Source organism: Anneissia japonica, unplaced genomic scaffold (genome assembly GCF_011630105.1).
Source record: "Anneissia japonica isolate Jap-2015-1 unplaced genomic scaffold, ASM1163010v1 scaffold21211_len11618_cov88, whole genome shotgun sequence".
NCBI classification, from domain to species: Eukaryota; Metazoa; Echinodermata; class Crinoidea; order Comatulida; family Comatulidae; genus Anneissia; species Anneissia japonica.
Genome location: NW_022697396.1, coordinates 1 through 11,612, shown reverse-complemented (window position 1 = coordinate 11,612; position 11,612 = coordinate 1). Strand labels below are relative to the sequence as shown.

General features: G+C 36.3%; 1 non-coding gene across 1 annotated transcript; it reads left to right on the top strand.

Annotated features, from left to right (window-relative positions):
• The first annotated feature begins 6,559 nt into the window (after nt 1-6,559).
• Nucleotides 6,560-6,631, top strand: Trnat-agu. The gene has a single exon. It is a non-coding gene; the product is annotated as a tRNA-Thr (tRNA).
• The last annotated feature ends 4,981 nt before the right edge of the window (nt 6,632-11,612 follow it).

Genomic DNA, 11,612 nt, shown 5'->3' with positions numbered 1-11,612 from the left:
ATTTAGTCCTGGGAGACTATTTAAACTTTGATATATTAAGGAAACTGATTTATACAAAATTAAATCAATCTAATTAAAAACACTGTGGAAATGTCATTAAATATACTACGGGTTAACGTTGATTAATGATTAAAATTTTAAGAATCATAAATATATCGAGGTCGAAGTAAAATAAATCCCTACAAATTGGACACACACATAGACCTATACTGATCTGATTGGGAACAGGATAGGGAAAGCAATATTTCACTTTGTTGTTGTTTTTTAAGCGAATACGTCCAAACTCCTCCGGGCCAGATACGGACTTTAACATAGCCTACTGTATGGGGCCGGCTGGGGCGGATTCAGGAATTCGAAATAGAGGGGGTCCAGGGAGGGACTTTCACAGAAATATTGACAGGGTCCACCCACCTCAGCCGACCCCACCTGGCTGGGGTTGAGGAAAAGAAAATTTATGATTATGGCACCTCTATGGCCGGAAATGGCACTCACAGGCTTAAACGGGAATAAAGATAATTATAGTGAAACCTATATAGAGAGAAAAGATGAGTTTTGTACGTGGCGAGTTATTGAAAAAACTCTAAAATTACTCAAAAAGCTTATAGGACTAAGTACAGTTAGAAGGCCTTGCTTGTACGACAAATTAGAGGCAGTCCTAAAAAACTGCACTGATTGGTCGAGCATTTTTGGTGGATGGATTTTTCTACGCCGAGAAATGTGGACCTTTTGTAATTTCGCAACCCCTCCCCCCTCCCCTCTCCTGCGTACGGGCCTGATTATATTGGTACTTTTATTTCCATAAATAACCTAGACTTGGAAATAATGTCCGATGGGAGCACATATATATGGCATATATTAATTTAGTAAAAATATTATATGCGGTATATAATAATATTTCAGTAATCAATATTGCTGCCCCGAAGACAAAGATCCTGGATGGTGCCCGGTGGATCATTACTTTATATAAGTTGTACAATACTTAATTTCATAAATGGGTTCGCGCCCGGAATGATGTTCAGAGAGGGATCGTATTCGTATGGATTTCTTCAGTAAGAGTAGTAATTGCTAATTTATGAGTCAGGGCCCCGACAGTACTCTCGAAAAAGGAACCTCAGAACCTGGCTCCAACCCCAATAGACCCCACCCAGGGCAAATAGGATTGGAGGGTTTCAAGTCCAAATCCAGAAGGAGTCCAAGTTGATATTTCTCGAATTATATAATTTGTTGTCCGACGATGGGGATATGGCTTTAACTCTACTATATTATTAGACCTACCCATAATTTAAGACATTTGCTATTTATATATCTCTTTCTTATGTTGTAAATTAGTTAGTGTTTACAATATTGTTGTAGCACAGTACTCTTTCAATTATTCATGTATGTTATTCACCTGATAATGATCTGCTAAGTACAGAAGGTGGCATACGCTTATCAGGCCCGTATCCAGCTTTTTGAATGCGGGGGGGGGGTGCGTTTTGCGAATGCAGCGAGCAACCAGGCTGGGGGCCAGGGGGCCAGCCAGGGCCCCCGGTCAGGGTCCAGGGGCCGAAGGGCCCGGAAAATTTGCTTTCTTACGTCCTAGTAGACTAATTTGAAGGCATTTTATCATGTAAATCTCTATATGTCCGTGAACACAGCGATAGGGCCTATCAAAAAATTACCACTGGAGGACATGGAGAAACAAGCAAATTGTTTCTACTGTATCAATTCGTAACCATTACGATAACGTGCATATAACGTGTGTATGTTTGTTGTGTTATGTTGCTGACAGTACAAAAGATTGCGCGTGTGGAGTCAGCGCTCTAGTATTCTTATTGTAACTCATTTGTACATTCATACAATCTTAATACTGTACAGTTATGTGATTCATTTTATGATTCTGGGAACAAGGTCACTTTTTTTTGGTTATAATTAGTGGACGTTTTTCGATTTTGGGGGTGGGGGTCCCCCCCCCCCCCCCCCCCCGCCCTGGATACGGGCCTGCCCTTATGACATGTTTAAACCATGCATATAGTCAATGTTATACGTATCATAATTATGCAGTTCAGTTATTGTTTTATGTTAGTCGTTTTAATAAGGCAACATTCAGTTTATCATTATCTTCAGAACCCGCTTTAGAAGTGAAGTGGACATAAACCATGACGTGGATGAAGATTACAGATTTAATGTCGATTATATTCTCATTATTTACTGGTTAATGATTGGACAAACAGTAGAAGCTCGCAATTATTAAATGCGGTCAATTAATCGACAGACCCGGATCTATCGAACAAATTCAGTTAAATCCAACAAATCAAATTCGACTCCTCAGGATTTGAACCCGAGTCCGCCAGCATACGTGGATGCACTAACCGACTGAGTTATAGGGTCCAGTAGAATTGGAGCCATATCACATAAATGTAACGATAATATAATAGGAAATAAGAGGAAAATCAAATTGGACCTCTTTGGGATTTGAACCAGGGACCTTCGTCTGTCATGCGTTGTAAATACTCTGACCGACTGAGTTATGGGGGTCCAATAGAATTGCAACCATACCCTATATCAACGTAACGGTGATTTAATAGGAAATAAGAAAATGAAAGTTGATTTCTTTGTGATTTGAACCCGGAACCTCCATCATACTTTTCGGAAGTTCTAACCGATTCCTCCGACATTCTATGTGGAAGCTCTGATCGATTGACTACAGTTGGAGCCATACTCCCATCAACGTAACAATGATATTGTGGCGTGTCTCTCGTACTATCGCACACACTTGGGGACTAACTCAAAATACGAGAGGACTCGGTTATCATTTCCAACATTACGAACAAGTTTATTGGGTTCCAACATACCATGAGTAACAATGTAACATCAGAACGAGCACTCATCACATCGTCGTCCATCTTTCCGTCTCTCAGGAACTCCCCCTGGAGAGGGCGCTACCCACACATAATAATAAACAGTGCAAAGCATTGCTCGCACGGACGTATCGTCACAATATAGTACGAAATAAGAGGGAAATCAAATTGTACCTCTTTGGGATTTTAACCCGTGACCTCCGTCATACGGTTCGGAATCTGCAATGGATGGGGTCAATTGGGACCGGTGGCGAACCATCAAGGCAAGCAAGGTATGCACTTTCTCCGTTTTATTTATCATTTCCTAGTCAGGATCATCTTCTATATACACCCTTTTTCGAGTGGAATGCTATTCATTGGAATAGCAAAGTTGTTCAATGTTTGGCCTACTTTGGTACCTAGGATAAGTCACAGTCGAGCCTATCGCATCGTACTTATAATTTCCGCATGGCTGGTCTTCGATATCAGCCAATCACTTATTCAGTGAGTCAATGGAAGTAGAGCATAACCTACAACGCTTAAATTTGCTATTGTGACAACCGTGTGGTGGCGACAGAATAGCTAATTCAACACTGGAATGAAAGCAGTGCTTCCAAGAGTATTTGCGCATGCTCTTCTCACAAATCGGGACCCCCACTGCCGATCGGGTATTCTATTTATAAGCCTAATCTGAATCGATTAAAGATTAAATATATTTACATGCATATGACCGGTATAGATAAAACTTTTAATTATTATTATTTGAATTGAAATTTGTTAAAATACAAGAATAAGAATTATTTTGTAGAGAAGACAACCATGCCGGTATTAAAAATAACATGCATTGTATTTTGACTATAGAACGCAATCTGATTCTGCATAGTAGTAGGCCGCTTACCAACTTTTCCTATCACTAGCAGGCCCTAGCATCAGTGGTGGGTCTTGAAATGAAAGGGAGCTGATGGTGTTAGGAAGGTAGGCCTAAAGTGGGGGATCGGTGATAATGAGGGGATAACTCGCAAAATAAGGTGATATGAGGTGATATATAATTACTTGAGCATGATTTGTGGTGTGGGGGTGCGACTGGGGGATGGGCGAGTATATTTTTTCAGGGGTAGGGGAGGACGTGCGGCCCCTTGTACATCCTAGATATGCCAATACCTAGCATACCCTGCAATTTACCCTACGGTCCGCCACTGATTGGGACTGGAGCCATATCCCATATATCGGCGTAACGATGATATAATTAAAAAAAAGGGAAATCAAAGTGAACACCTTCAGGATTTGAACCCGATCACTCCTACATACCATATTGATGATCTGACCGACTGGGGACCTAGTAGAATTAGAGCCATATCCCCATGGTCTGACATACAATTAAATAATCCGACATACGAGAAATATAAAATTGGACCCCTTCTGGATTTAGACCCGACACCCTCCTGACAGTTTTTACAATGTACGACAACTCAGTTATTAAAAAGTGCGGCAGAACTTTTTACAAAGTGCGTCAGTTATTACATTGTTATTATTTTGTGAGATATAGGCCTACAGAAACACTAATTTTGCAGCAACTGTACGATATCGACCCGGATTGATGATCCTAAATTACGTTTACTTACAAACTAATGATGATAATATGATGATGATTCAGTTACTTCAACATTTTTTTTTGTCACAAATAGTAAAGGATATTAATTCATAATCTCACCAAATGTACCCAGTAGACTAGATGCAATAAATGTCAAGCGGATGTTAGTTTCTCCCGCCCGTTTTAAATGTCTTAATCAAATATTAATATACTGTAGGACATTTTTATTTTAATAGGTTCTATATGATACATAGGCCAATGATTGTTAGTAGTAAATTACTGTACATTGTGCCATATGTATAATTGTCAACACCTTTTACAATAGAATGATATGGACAAAATATACCAAGTCCGTTATCTCAGGCCCACCATAGTTGGGCTGAAGTGAGCAAATTTTATGAATAGGCCCCTCTAGACGATCACAATTTGCACTTTCAGATGTTAAAAATGCTTTTTCAAAGCAGTGTTCCTCCTCGACCAATTTATTTTCTTCCCGACGGGAGCTACGCTCCTCTCCCTTTGGTCTCCCTCCTTGTACGGGTGTCGCAAGGTCTAATCAAGAACATATTCTGTATTCTATACTTGGAGTCGCAAAGGATGATTATAGCACCTCCAGATGAACTAGAATGGCACTCATTGATACTTAAACTTTGAATATATATACTTTTACAAATGTAGGGGTGGGGGGGGGGTCCTGCTGGTCGGCTGGGCACCCCATCCCCCTGGATTAATATGATATATATGTCCTACAGTCGATGTCAGAGACACATTATGCGGTTATGTATCAACAAAGCCCTTTTGAAAGAGGGTGCTACAAAGTGAGGATTTCACCCACTGTTAGGTCCGCCACTCAACAAAAGAGTAGACTTCCTTTTTTCCTTTCTTTCCTTTATATTTCGGTGGGACTTTATATTTGGGTGGGACTGACGGGGGGCGGGTGGGGGTGCACGGGACCCCATGTCTACCCGCTGGATCTTTCCCTGTTCATGCTTGTGTATTTGGGCAGTGCACTTTGTCTACGTTTGTCTCTCTCTACCCAGGAGTATCCTGGTAGGATGTTGTGGCATTTAATTGGATGTTGTGGCATTACTCATCGCACGATTACTCATCGCACTTTCGTGCGATGAGTAATGAGCACGGCTAGGTATGTTCGCCACAATTTTCCTTTTGTAAAGATTTCTTGTGGTGATGCTCATAATTTCTGCCCTCATCGGCAACTTAGTTGTTATTTTATTATATTACGCTTGCTGGAAAATGACTTAATGTCCAATGCATACTATTAAATATTTTTGCATTATCTGACTGGTTGATGGCGGTTTACATGATTATCATTTTAGGAACTAATGTTAATAATTTACGTCGTGTTTATTCTAATTTAGGTACAAAAGTCAACGACCGGTAATAGAAAATGTTGTGAATTGTGGCATATAGGTATAAATGTCAATCCCTTTTTTCAATACAATTATATACACATAATGCCCTACATAGACTAAGTCTGTTACGAGGAATAATGAGTAGAGTTTATATTTGTTTAATCTTAAAAACAATTCCAGGTGTTACAAGATTCAAACTAATGAATATTTACTTTAAGCTATGGCTCTATGTTCTAAATCCACGCTTCTTAAACTATGGGACGCGACCCAAAAGTGGGTCTCCAAACTTTTACGTTGGGTAACGAGCCGTTTTGCCAAAAAAACTTTAAAAGCAGATTGTTAACTCACATTTGATAATTTACATGTTTGATATAAAGTCTGTACTGTAAGAAATTTGACGACAGTACTTCCCTTGAACAATCATTTTAAACAATATTTTATTACATGACCACAATAGATATATTAGGTCTACCACAACATAATATGTAAATGTTTAACAACAAGCATAGACATAAACTTTAATATGCCCGGCTAGTGATCTGGAGATCGTGGGTTCGAGTCCCACCCGAGAAGAACTTGCGATTTTTTCACAGTTGTTTTCAAATGTACTGAGTATTCGGTACATTTCCACGTCAGGTAGGGCAAAAATATTACACCTATACATGTTTCTCCTGATGCAAATCCAGTTATTGTCTATTCCATTACGACAATAACAATTACTATCAACACTGCAGTACCCGCTTGGACTCGAATTCAACCGTGGCCATCAGCCGCAAGCTCGGTGGTCTAGAGGTATGATGCCAGGCTAGTGATCTGGAGATCGTGGGTTCGAGTCCCACCCGAGAACAACTTGCGATTTTTTTTCACAGTTGTTTTCAAATGTACTGAGTATTCGGTACATTTCCACGTCAGGCAGGGCAAAACAAAAAAACAAAAAAACACCTATACATGTTTCTCCTGATGCAAATCCAGTTATTATAATAACAATTACTATCAACTTTCAAATAGGTATGCAAATGCAAATAATAATATAGCTTAAAGCTGCCACTCTTCGTGACTATGTGTTAGTTGGTAATGGTAACCAGAGGTGTAACATTGATTAGGTTTAAGCTTATCAAATATATTATTTAAAAATTGAAAAACTTTTTTTTTCATGCAAAAGAACCGGTCCTATATTTTCAAAAATTTGGGTCAGTCAGGATTGGGCCAAACACTTTTTAAACGTAAGTCCCTTTCCCAAGTCTCAACTACTAAAAGTCTCATTTTCCAACTGTGGTGAAAGGGAACCATAATTAATAGAGGATTCAAAGTAGGGGCGGCCCGGGCACTCTAAATTTTTCGAGGGGAATTTTCCCGAGATTTCCCCGACGAGAAAAGAGTGGGAGTGGTCGAGCGTCGCTTAAAATATTCCGAATGTGGTCAAGCACCCAACAATTTTGACAATTTAGGAGTTCAACGGCTTATTTAATCTAGTCTACTTATATGTACAAAATACATATAATTTTATTTTTCTCCCTGACGAAATTGTGGTTTTCTCAACGACGGAGGATCAGCTCTCGCCGCTGGTGCCACCCCTGGTAGGGACGGCCTGGGCCCTCTAAATTTTTCAAAATAAAAATGAAATAGAGAAAAAAAAGAAAGTTGTATTTAAATTTAAGCCTGAGGGTGGTATTTCCGCAATCTGTAGATGGCATAATTATAATTTTTTTTTTCCTCAGCCCCAACTGACGAAGGTACACCCGCTATCTGTAAAAGTCCCTTCCTTGTCCTCCTCTATTACCAATTTCTGGATCTGTCAATGATAATAGTAAGCAAAATTGAAATAATACCGGTACCAATATCGAGCATTTTTTAAACACAAGTATTCAGTTTCTAGGATTTTCGTTTATAAAAGTTGCCATGCTATTCACTATCAAATGATTAGATGGGTCACGGCTAGTGTGGGAAATCAAAACTTTGGTCACAAAGAAAAAAGTTTGGCAAAGGGTTGGTTTTTTTTTTTTTTTTTTTTTTTTTTTTTTGCTAAATAATCATCTGTTTGTACTTTTTTTGTTGTTGTAAAGGGATTTGTCTTATAACAAACTAACTGATCTGAAAAAAGGTGTCTTCAATGGTTTGACAAGGCTTCAAAAGTTTAATTGACAGGTTATGAATATCCTTATTAGCAGTTCTGCATTATATCCATCTTTTATTTATGCAGGATTGTTGCAGTATTTCCAAATCTAGTTTTCACGATGATGATGATGATAATAAGGATGATGATGAAATTGATTATTCAATTAAACAATAACGTTAACGATAGTTATGTCCATGTCAATGTCATCAGGTTTTTCAGAGAGACAATTAAATTATTGATTCATACTCCACTAAATGTATCAAGGAGACTAGATCTTATGCCAAATGTTAACTGATGTTAGTGAAGTCATATGTTTATAAACGTCATGTATTATTTAGGTATGCCGTAGGGCAAATACATTATATGCTTAGGCAATGGCATATTATATAGACTTGTAGGCCTAAAAAGGAATGAGGGAGGGGGTGGGGGGTGGGGGCTGCCATTTAAAAAAAAAGTATGTCGGCCCGCCACTGTTCAATAGATAAATAAGGGTAATAGATAATAGATAAATGAGTGTAATTTTAAATATTGTTTGATATCTCAATCGTCAATTATTTTTTATATACAGAAGAACTTCTATTTAACACTGTTATTTTAATAGTTTGTAATCGATTAAATTCTTTATAGATACTTGCAAAGTAACGAGTTAAGGACCTACGATCTTGATACTTTTAACGGACTTATTTCCCTTAAAAGTTTTTAAGTTTTTTGTACATTTACACTTACTTGGTACTACCGTTATCACCTACTATAATGTTAACACAATCAGATATAGGCCTACTACTAATAAATACTATCATCAACAACAGAAGTAATAATGACGATATATAATTTTATCAATAGTAATAATACCGTATTCGATACCGTTTGGTTTACTCGGTCTATGTACTTCACAGATATTCAGATGAGTCATGACGTCATTGTGCCACGCACACGATCTAATAGGCATGCTAAAGCCCCACATGCACACATTCACAGCCATATTGATAGAAATACCACAATACCACAAAACAAAGAATACGTCGTAGTTAACACGTTATTACTGTATACCAGTATGTTGTATTTTCACATGCAAGAGGTACTATACTCTGATGTATTATCTAAATGGACAATTCCTAAAACGGAATATTCGGCACAGACACTCACGCAAAATATTATCTACAAAGAGGTTTTTTTTAGAAAAAAAATATGACAAAGGTATATGCTTGTTTCTTTATAATAATAATAATAATAATAATAATAATAATAATAATAATAATAATAATAATAATTATAATAATATATGAAATATAAAGAGCATTCAGAAATTTGAATAAAATGCAATTTTATTCATGAAGCCAGTTTTAACCTTTTGTTTAAACAAATTTATTCATAGTAAATGATATGAAGATTATATAGGTCAAAAATATTAAGGTCAGGTCAAATTTTAAATAAAATTCATTTCATACACGATACAAAGGCCTATTGTGTAAGGATTTAACTTTTGATTCATCCAAATCACAACAGTACTTAGTACATACATATACAAATATATTATACAGAACTGTATATGCCCAGTTAACTGTTTCCTGATATGTCTTCCTATATAAACAGCATCAGGGAGCAGTGAAATTATTGTTCTCTGATAGCATATAGGCCTATCGTACCCACAAATTATGGATTTTTTGTATACTAATGACCTAATTATTTTTATGATCAGAATTTTATTAAAATACATTTTGTCTATAAAACTACAATTTTTTAGATAAAAAATCAATACCACTGTATACATGGAGAAAGAATAATACTGCAGGGAGAACCGGAGCGGCTCTGAAATCTTCTTTTACATTATATGTACAATAATTAATTAATTAATGGCCTAATATTAACAAAATATTTATACGATTAATTCATTTTAATATTATACAGAAATTTATTTAAAAAAAAAACAAAAAAAAACACATATATATACCATTTTTTTAAACCAATAATTATTGCTTTGAATTTTATATAAATTGAAAATGTAAGATTACTTTAGTAGGCCTATCTATTACATTAATAAGATTAACAATTTTCAACCTTGTAATCAAATTTTTAGTTAGCTAATTTGAGTTAGTTTCAACCTTACCAACGCTTGCTAAAAAGGCTTATTTTGTGAGATATAAAGACAACATTTTTTCGCAGAACTGTACGAGCTCGACCCAGCTTCATGATTTTAAATTACTTTTTACTTATAAAAATAATGATGATAATAATATGATGATGATGATGATGAAGATGATGACGATGATGATGATAATGATTCAAGTTTACTTAAACAATAACGTTGCTGATAAAAATAACAATGTTAATGATTAAATATATTCATTTTTAATCTACCACATGAATATCCAGTAGACTAGATGCAATACAAATGTTAAACGGATGTTAGTATCTCCCAACCATTTTTAAAATGAGTTGATCAAATGCTAATTTATACTGCTCAAGTGTGCATCCTCACTCCAGGCGCCACCACATAACCCCATCCAGAAAAATACCTGCACTGGCTACCAATTCGGCAACGTATTATAAATCCTTTTATTGTGTTTTAAGGCTCTTCGATTCCAACAACCCTGTTATCTTTCTGACATTCTAAACACCCAAATCCCCAACCGCCGTTTCCGCTCAGCAGTCTTCTGATTGTCGCCACCTTCAAATTAAAATCACATGGCCAACGAACATTTGTGCCTCATTTCTGTGGAGCGACTTAATGTTGTCTGTCAAAATCTCACCCTCTTTTGATTCATTTAAAATATATTTAAAAACTCATCTATTTCAAACTATCTAGTCTACTCTGTTTACACCTTCATATCTCCTTGTCTTTTTACGTTTGTATTTACTACTCCACTACTTTATTAAAACCATGCTCTCTGTATACTTTTCGCGCCTTTGATAATTTATTTTGAAATTGGCGCATAACAAATGTCTCTTTATGATAATAGTAAATCACTCACACTGTGCCATTATGTATGTCAATCCATTTTACAATAGAATGATATATAGTAATTAATAGTGTAGTTTTATATAGCGCACATATCCATCTAATGTAAGATGCTCAGGGCGCTTGATATGTGGACTAGGAACTCGACCAATGACCAAGGGTCCCTTCGTATCTGTTCTACCCGGTAACCCGGTACCAGCAACTCTCGTCGTCCACCATATGTACATAATTTAATAATAATAATAATAATAATAATAATAATAATAATAATAATAATATTAATAATAATAATAATAATAATAATAGTAATAACAATAATAAAAATAATAAAAATAATAATAATAATAATTATAATAATGATTATAATTATATAATTATTATAATAATAGTGATAATACATCTATATCTATACCACTAAAATAACGTTTTGTGTTTTTCTCTGTCTACCAAATATCTCCAAAGTATTTCAAGTACAACAATGATTTTCAAACATGTTGTTGCTACCACGAAGGGGCCGCACATCCACTAGGCCTATATTGGACTCGATTTTGTTATTTTTTATATGTTTTTTTGGCAAAATTAACACATTTTGTTGCTGATTACTTCTAAATTTCAAAACTGTCATGAGCTCATTGTGCCACGCACCCTATCTAATAAGCATGTTACAACCTATCTAATAAGCATGTCCCACCAGTGGCGTATCTAGGGTGGTGCGCAGGGAGGGGGACGCACGCCCCTCCAAAATTACTCGCGC